Source organism: Miscanthus floridulus, chromosome 11 (assembly GCF_019320115.1).
Source record: "Miscanthus floridulus cultivar M001 chromosome 11, ASM1932011v1, whole genome shotgun sequence".
Classification (NCBI taxonomy): domain Eukaryota; kingdom Viridiplantae; phylum Streptophyta; class Magnoliopsida; order Poales; family Poaceae; genus Miscanthus; species Miscanthus floridulus.
The window spans coordinates 44,567,780-44,577,622 of NC_089590.1; the positions used below are offsets into that span (position 1 = coordinate 44,567,780).

A 9,843-nucleotide genomic window follows, 5' to 3' on the forward strand; every position below is an offset into this window, starting at 1 on the left:
CAGAGCACGCCCTGCGTAGTGCGTATAGTGCGCTGCGCGGCATGGCATTGGCTTTGCTGGTGGTAGCGAGGGCCGAGAGGGCCGGAAGCACGCGCAGCCCAGCCGCAGGTGGAGGCGGAGCAATGGGAGCATGGCCGCGTCCCGGCAAGGCGAAGGCGCCGGCGCCGCGCTCGCTCCTCCGGGCGCTGGCGCTCTGCTGCCTCCTCGCGCAGGCGCAGCCGCAGCCGCAGCCGTCGCGCGCCTTCTTCTTCGGCGTGCGTACCAGCGCGCACGTTCCCCAGGTAGGTTTCCGCCAGCTTTCGTCGGCGTGCGCACCAGCGCTGCATTGCCCCACGGGCACGGCATTCTTCGGTTCGGTGCTAGTTTCCATCAGCTTTCTAATGGCCTTACCGCCTTACCCGTCGCGTTCGATCAGCATCGTGGCGGCGGACGCGAGGAGAAGGTGCCCATGACCGTCGTCGTCCCGGACTACTCGCCGCGTCCCGCGCCGCTCGGCCCCTCGCCCTCGCCCTCGCCGGTGCCCGGCATGGATGGCAGCGGCGGCGACGACGAAGACGGCACGCCGAGGCTGCCTTCCGAGCGGCGGAGCACGGGTGCGGGCGCTCCCTGGTCGGCCGACCACAGCGCGACCGCGCACGCGCCGGCCGGGGCGACCAGCGCCGACTTCATCAGCAGCAGCCCCGCCGTGCCGCTCCCGGCCGGCGTCACGGACTCCGCCACCGTCCTGCCCATGCCCACTCCCGGACGACAGCAACTCAGCGTAACCAACTGTTCACCGCTTCTCTTCTCTCTAATGGCATCGTCGTCTTCTTTCTCAAACACTAGTGTTTTCTTGGGGACGGTAATTTTGGGGCATTCTGTTTACTTTAGTTTGTACCTTTCGTCGAGCTTTTTCCCGTCGTCTTTGCAAGCTTTGCTTTCCCATTGCTGCTGCTTTGCATCTACCGAGCTTTTCGCTTTCCTGCACCTTGGCCTCTGACTTCTTTTCCACAAATGCATTGGTGACGACGACGCTTTTAATTTGCATTTGCAGGACGACGTGGGGATGGGCACCCTGCGGCTTCAGATTAGGGCGGCGCAGCTCTCCGTCCCTCTTCTCATGATGCTGTCTTTTTGGGGCTAGCTCTGTCTCTGTGGGTGTGGGAGGAGATGTTCTGTAATGTAATCACAAGCTCTCTCTCTCTCTCTCTCTCTCTCTGTGGGTGTGGGAGGAGATGTTCTGTAATGTAATCACAAGCTCTCTCTCTCTCTCTCTCTCTCTCTCTCTCTCTCTCTCTCTCTCTCTCTCTCTCTCTCATGCTTGCTAATTCCTGAGTTCATGCCTTATACGTACATGCGTCAGTGAGATCTCTCTCATCTGTAACCAAGGTCGCCATGCTTGCTAATTCCTGAGTTCATGCCTTATACGTACATGCGTCAGTGAGATCAGTTCTCTTTCTCTAACACTCCTTATTTCGTTTCATCTTCACATCACAGCAGGATTGCAAGAACTGATTCTTTTTGCAGCAATCAAGTAGTGGCACGGATAAACCTCGCCTATGAGTGCGATGTGAATAAAAAATCCACCTAGTGTTAAGCAGGTCTTGCATTGATGTTCTGAAACCCGGCCGGTCAAGAGAACTGCTCCGGTAGTTCTCTTTTCTAGAATTGCACGCATTTCAAAGCCGTCCACCAAATGATTAACTATTTTCCTAATTACCCTATTGGTTTGAGCTTATTCAGCACTACTTTTCAACCATTTCTCTCACAATATTTCAGCATAAACATTAGCATAAGCCAAATTTCAGCATAAGCGATTTACTGGCCCGGCCCTTCCAAGACCAAAACAAGCCCAGCCCAAGTCCAAGTGCATCATCACGTATCCATCTCCCTTCGGATCAGCGTTTTCGTGATGGACGTCCGCAGGCCGCAGCCGAGTAATGCCCATGTCATGTCGCAGGTAGGCGAGGACGGCCACCGCAATGGTTGCACCGTGGACGCCGCCGGCCGAGTCAGCACCCTCTCACGGATCTTGCATTCTCCGGCAGCGCCGGCCGCCGGGTGGCGGAGGTGGAGACGGCTGAACGACCTAGAGATCGAGTCAACGACGCATCGCTCCAACTCCAAGACAGAAAAACTCCAAGGTGTACTTCATGGTGATTCCACTCCTGTACACAGCATAGGCAAATGCTGCAATTCCCATCAAACTACTAGCATGCCAGAAAATTAATCAGGGTGGCGCTGCCTCGCGCCGGCGTCCATGACGCAGCTGGCCGTCCTCGTGGACCTCCAACATTGGAAGCGAACGTCCATCACGAAGAGACTGGAACGACACTGAACAAAAGGATTCAAAGGTAGATGCAGAGGTGCCGCTGTGGATGAGCCGCCGACGAGGTCCACTCCTTGTCTCCACAACCGCACACGGAAAGCAAACGTCCAAAGTCGAACAAAGGGGATCCGCGATGAGGATGAGTGAAAGAATGGAGCCAACAGTTTCTCGACCGCGGCCGCGCTTCTTAGATCCGCGATAGGAATCGGATCGTGGCTGTGCACCGGAGCCCTGAACTGAAGGGGAGGGGAGCTTGGGGGCGTTGTTGGTAGAGCCGGAACCGCTGGATCCGCCATCGCCGTGAGATGGAGCAGGAGGCCGGGAGCCGCCGGTGGCCACCATCACAAGCAGAGAACAGACTTTCGATCCAAAGGCCACGTGAGACTTTAGTCCCGGGAAATATTACGTTCAGGACTAGAGAGACCTTTAGTCCTGATTGATAGTTCCAACTAGGATTAAAGGTTCCTGCCCAACGACTCCTATGTTAGGCCGTCGTGGCAGGGGACCTTTAGTCCCGGTGCCTTTACTCCTGGTTGGTGGCTCCAACCGAGAGTAAATCTCTTGTCCCGGCTAGTGGCGTGGTCTGGGATTGGAAAATGACATTTAGTCCTGGTTGGATCCACCAACCGGGACTAAAAGCCCCCCTATAAATCCTGCTGGCTGTCTTCTTTCTTCCCGAGCCCGCCCGAGAGCTTCAGTTCAAATTTAAGTAGTGTTCTTACTCTTTCTCCATCCATTCTTCAATTCCTCCATCGATTTCTTCGATTCCTCCGTCGATTCTTCGGTTCTAAAGGTTACCAACTTTATACTCTCATGTTTCACCATTGTCTTATCTCATTTTGTTCACTATATATATATGGTTCTTTATTGTGGTTTTTTTCATTTGTAAGCAATTTGAGCTCAAAATCACTTCAAGCTTGCATATTTACATGAAGGAAGGTTAAAGTAGCTATTAAAAACTAGTATTCATCGTTCATTTGTAGCATGCATAGCACACTTCATTGTTTAGAGATATAGAGAATTTTAGAGTTTTTCTAATTTTATTTGTTTATAAAATGAGAAATTTATATTGTATTAAAAAATGAGTATAGGGACTAGTGCCTCCGACTGGTATGATAGATGCAATGCAAGGCCGTGCAATAGGAAGCAAATCCATTCTCTTTTGACGATACGCCCGAACAGCCGGGCCTGACAGATTTGGTGGTTGAACGGGTCCGTCGGCCATCGCCGTGCGACTGTACGACAAAGAATGGCATCAATCGACCATAGTATTTTATTGTCCGGAGTCCGGTCCAGGGTGCAATGCAACGCAATGACAATTGACAATGCGTTGCTAGGTCAAAATATGGTCATTTCTATGGACTCCGCGACTAAACATTTTATTTTAACTTTTTATGAAATGAAAAACTTAGAAAATAGTTAGAAAATTATAGAAAATCTGTACTAGTTGAACTTGCGGACCGTGTTCATTTCGGCGAGCATGTTCTCTGCCGAGCGGTAACGGACATCAAGGAGGAGCTTTGATTCTACGAGGGAGAGCAGCAATGGTCGTGGAAGACCGTGTTCCCTTCCTCGTAGAATCGGAGCTCTTCCTTGACCAAATACGGTGCCGTCCGGTGAAGAAATGCTCGCCGAGATGATCACGTAAGCAAGGTCAACTAGTATGGATGGTTATTTATTGAAACATATTTTTGAGCTATAAATCATGCTGGCCGTTTTCTTCCTCCCTGAGCCCGCCCGAGAGCTTAAGTTCAAATTTAAGCAGTGTTCTTGCTCTTTCTCCATGAATTCTTCGATTCCTTCATCGATTTCTTCAATTCCTCCGTCGATTCTTCGGTTCTAAAGGTTACCAACTTCATACTCTCATGTTTCACTATTGTTTTATCTCATTTTGTTCACTATATATATATGGTTCTTTATTGTGGTTTTTTTTTATTTGTAAGCAATTTGAGCTCAAAATCACTTCAAGCTTGCATATTTATATGAAGGAAGGTTAAAGTAGCTATTAAAAACTAGTATTCACCGTTCATTTATAGCATGCATAGCACACTTCATTGTTTATAGATATAGAGAATTTTAGAGTTTTTTAATTTTATTTGTTTATAAAATGTGAAATTTATAGTGTATTAAAAAATGAGTATAGAGAGTAGATGTCAACTGCTTTCGGGTCCTCGGCCTCTCATGGATTTCTAAAGCGACTTAGGCCGGGCCTCCCACTCATTGCATGCAGCAAGTGTTGTGATGAGACGAAAATTGTGATGGAGTACCGAGTGAAGAAGGAGGTCCCAACAAGGGTCGCATTTTTTACAAGTGTCCGAATCGCAATGTGAGTTATTTTATCGTATTTAATGACTATGACTAGTTTATACCTATTTTCATGATGGTTGTGATTAAAGTTCTAATTTTCTATTTTTATTTCAGTGGGATGACACTGGATGTTCAAGCTTCTACTGAGAGAAAGAGTATGTTAAACTCGTGCAAAAATATCTTGCACAATAGGTAGATATGGCGGCTAATGAGGCAGTGATCCAGCCGAAGAAGCCCAAAGATGTTGAACAAACGAGGAATCTGTCTGTTTTAGTTGGGATTAGTCGCAAAATCCTTGTGCTGCTGAAGTGCATTTTAGCTTTAGTATTTTTAATGGTAGTTGGGATTGTCTACATTGTAGTGAGGCTTTCTTAAATTTATAGCTTTTATGGTGGTATGCATGTTGTATAATTAACTAATTATGTTCTAAGTTTTAATACGGTATTTATGTCATGTAATGCAGATGAGTTGGCATTGGATGTACAATGCTGATCGTCGCTCCCAAGAGTTCATGGACAGCGTGCATTTTTTATTACGTGTGGCCGAGGCAAACAAACACGATGGTTTCATGTGCTGCCCATGTGCCATATGTAAGAATACGATGAAATATGCTAACTCAAAGACTCTTCATTCACACTTGTTCAAGTCAGATTTCATGTCAAACTATATTTGTTGGATGAAGCACGGAGAAACCGGAGTTGTAATGGAAGAAGGTGAAGAAGAACAATGGGGCGATGATGACATTTTTGCTGAATATGGTGCCTTCAATGATACTGCAATGGGGGAAGCTAAAAAAGAGGTGGGGGCAAAGGAGAAACCCGCTGAAGAAGAGGTGGGGGCAGAGGAGAAGCCTGCTGAAGAAGAGGTAGGGGCAGAGGAGGAGCTCGCTGACGATCTTGGTCAGGCCATTCGTGACGCACAAAGAGAATGCGAAAGTAAAAAGGAGAAGATCAAGTTCGACCGCATGCTAGAGGATCACAAGAAATTGCTATATCCAACTTGTGATGTGGGGCAGAAAAAGTTAGGTACCACATTGGAATTGCTGCAATGGAAGGCAAAGAATTGTGTATCTAACAAGGGATTCACTGAGTTACTAAAAATCCAAAAGAAGATGCTTCCGAAGGATAACGAATTGCCCAGCACTACGTATGAAGCAAAACAGGTAGTCTGCCCTTTAGGATTAGAAATCCAGAAGATACATGCATGTCCTAATGACTGCATCCTCTACCATAGCACGGAGTACAAGAAGTTGGATGCATGCCCTGTATATCACGCATCGCGGTATAAGATCAGGCGAGATGACCCTGGTGATGTTGAGGGCGAACGTCCCAAGAAGAAAATCCATGCCAAGGTTATGTGGTATGCTCCTATAATACCACGCTTGAAATGTCTTTTTAGAAACAGTGACCTTACAAAGTTGTTGCGATGGCACAAAGAAGACCGTAAGGTAGACAATATGTTGAGACACCCTGCTGATGGGTCCCAGTGGAGAGCAATCGATAGAGAATTCTCCGAGTTTGCAAGTGACACAAGAAACTTAAGGTTTGCTTTAAGTACGGATGATATGAATCCTTTTAGGGAGCAGAGCAGTAGTCACAACACTTGGCCTGTTACTCTATGTATCTATAACCTTCCTCCCTGGTTATGCATGAAGCGTAAGTTTATTATGATGCCGGTACTCATCTAAGGCCCAAAGCAACCTGGCAACGACATTGATGTGTACCTGAGGCCACTAGTTGAAGAACTTCTACTTTTGTGGAACAAGCCAGGTGTACGCATGTGGGATGAGCACAAGCAGGAGCACTTTGACCTACGAGCATTGTTGTTCGTAACAATCAATGATTGGCCAGCTCTAAGTAATCTTTCAGGACAATCAAACAAAGGATATAATGCATGCACGCACTGTTTCGGTGACATGAAAGGTATATTCTTGAAAAAGTGTCGCAAGGTCGTGTACCTTGGGCATCGACGATTTCTTCCTGTAAATCACCCCGTAAGAAAGAAAGGCAAGCATTTTAAAGGTAAGGCAGACCACCAAACTAAGCCTCACAACCGAACTGGGGAGGATGTCCTCGATATGGTCAATGATGTGAAAGTAATATTTGGAAAGGGACCTAGTAGCCAACCTGTTTCGAAGGACACCAATGGTCATGCACCCATGTGGAAGAAGAAGTCCATATTTTGGGAGCTACCCTATTAGCATGTCCTAGAGGTCCGCAGCGCGATCGACGTGATGCACCTGATGAAGAATCTTTGTGTGAACCTGCTAGGCTTCATGGGTGTGTATGGGAAGCCTAAGGACACAATTGAAGCACGACAGGACCTGCGGTGTTTAAAAGAACGAGACAACCTACATCTAGAGAAGACAAATGATGGATGACAGTACTTAAGTCCTGCCAGCTATACTCTTAGCAAAGAAGAGAAGGACATCTTGTTTGAATGCCTAGATAGCATTAAGGTACCGTCTGGATTCTCCTCGAATATAAAGGGTATAATAAATGTGCCAGAGAAGAAATTTGGACACTTAAAGTCCCATGACTGCCACGTGCTCATGACTCAATTGCTTCCAGTTGTATTAAGAGGAATTCTACCACCAAATGTACGTCTAGCCACCGTGAAGCTATGTGCATTTCTTAATGCAATTTCTCAGAAGGCAATCGATCCAACGGATCTAGCGAAACTACAAAATGATGTGGTTCAATATCTTATCAGCTTTGAGTTGGTGTTCCCTCCTTCCTTCTTTGATATCATGACACACCTCCTAGTTCATCTGGTCAAGGAGATTACTATTTTCGGTCCTGTGTTCCTACACAACATGTTCCCCTTTGAGAGGTTTATGGGAATCCTGAAGAAATATATTCACAACCATGCTCGGCCAGAAGGAAGTATCGCTAAGGGCTATGGAACAAAGGGGGTCATTGAGTTCTGTGTTGACTTCATTCCCGATATTAACCCGATTGGTGTTCCTGAATCATGACATGAGGGGAGACTAAGTGGAAAGAGGACACTAGGGAAGAAAACATATATTGGTAAGGGTGATGATTATTTCAATAAAGCACACTACATAGTTCTACATAACTCCTCCTTGGTAGATCCGTATATCGAGACACACAAGAACCTCCTCTGATCTGAGTTCTCAGGGAAGTCTGAAGCATGGATTATGCGTCAGCACATGGAAACTTTCAGCGACTATTTGCGAAAAGAATGTTAGGGTGATGAGAGTATTGATGAGGAGCTGTATTTGTTGGCTAGGTAGCCATCGTGGCATATCCTCACATACAAAGGGTACGAGATAAATGGGAATACATTTTACACAGTAGCACAAGATAAAAGAAGCACTAACCAGAATAGTGGTGTCCGCATAGATGCCACCGACCCTAGTGAGAACAAGCAAATATACTATGGCCGCATAGAGGAGATATAGGAACTAGACTATGCATCTTATTTTAAGGTACCTTTGTTCAAGTGCCAGTGGGTAAAGATGACTAGAGGCGGCGTAGCAGTCGACAACCAGTATGGAATGACAACAGTGGACCTCAACAATATTGGGTACAAAGGCGAACCGTTTGTCCTTGCGAAGGATGTGACTCAGGTGTTCTATGTCAAGGACATGTCTACAAAACCGAAGAGAGAGAAAAATGACAACCACCCAATCAATGATGAGCCAAAACGCCACATAGTTCTTTTAGGAAAAAGAAACATCGTCGGAATCGAAGACAAGTCAGATATGTCAGAAGATTATGAAAAGGATGACCGAATTTCACCCTTCACAGTGAACAAAGACCCAAGTATCCAGCTAAATGATGAGGACACTCCATGGTTACGGCGCGATCATAACCAAGGGACATATGTCAAGAAGAAGTTCATTACTGTGCCCGCTTGATATATATATTGATGTTCAGTAGTGTATATTAGAGATATTATGTAATAATTGTGAATTTATGTTTGATGTTGAATTATGTCATGTTGAAATGATGTGAAAACAAATTTATGTTTGATGTTGGGATTATGTCACGTTAAAATGATTTGAAAACAAATTTATGTTTGATGGTGGGATTATGTCACGTTCAAATGATGTGAAAACAAATTTCCAGTCGAAACACAAGAGTTTTTCTGAATTTAATTAAACACTATATTTTTGTATTATCGAAATAGTAATTTAAACACTATATTGTGTTTTAAAACTTGTTAAAAAATTAAAACTTTAGGTCACATAATTTTCCTATGTGCAATAAAGCAAAATAGAATCTAAATTTTTTAAAAATATTTTTATGTCTTTTATTTAATTTTCTGTGCAATTAACTATCTTTTTATTATTTGTGTAAAAAGAAATATATTAAAATCCTAATCAATTGGCGAGCAACAAAACTGTAGTTCAGCTGCCCGCCAAAAACCTTTAGTCCCAGGGGCCACCACCCCGGGCGCCACCACCAGCCAGGACTAAAGGTGTGACCTTTAGTCCCGGGCGTTAACAGGGCCCGGGACTAAAGGGCCTTTAGTCCCGGCTGGTGGTGGCGCCTAGGACTAAAGGTCCTCTCCCTTATATAGCCTCTACGCCCGCCCTGGTCCCTCTTCTTTCTCCTCCCCACTGCCGAGCCAAGCCCTAATAGACAGCTGCCGCTCATCCGATCCACCGCCGACGTCGCACCTCGTGAGCGTCCGCATGCGCACCGGCGCCCCACCGCCCCGACGTCGCGCGCTCGCCGATGCGCCACCCCCCGACCACCCCGACCCGTCCCTGCTCTGCCGCGGGCCATCCCCGCCCTGACCCCGCTCCGCCGCAGGGCAGTAGAGGAGAGAAGGGAGGTGGAGGAGAGAAGGGAGAAGGAAGAAGAAGGGAGGAGAAGGAGAAGGGAGAAGGAAGAAGGAAGAAGGAGAAGGGAGGAGGAAGGAGAAGGGAGGAGGAGGAGCCTCGGCCGCCGGCCACGCCCCTCGCCGCCTCGTCATCACCGCCTCCGGATGCCCATCACCGCCGACCCCTACGTACGTCGATCGTCACCGCCGACCCCTACGTACGTCGATATGTGTTTGTATGTGATATATGCAGAGGAACACCTCGTTGTGTTGTATGTGGAGCAATGCTGCCTCGTTGTGTTGTATGCAGAGCAACGCCACCTCGTTGTGTTGTATGCGGAGCAACGTCGCCCCGTTGTTGTATATGCGGAGCAACGCCACCCCGTTGTTGTATATGCGAAGCAACGCCGCCTCGTTATGTTGTATGCGGAGCA

The 9,843-nt window shown here is 46.9% G+C and overlaps 1 pseudogene; it reads left to right on the top strand.

The window, feature by feature from the left end:
* On the top strand, positions 1-1,387 carry LOC136494881 (uncharacterized; annotated as a pseudogene).
* Positions 1,388-9,843: the final 8,456 nt, after the last annotated feature.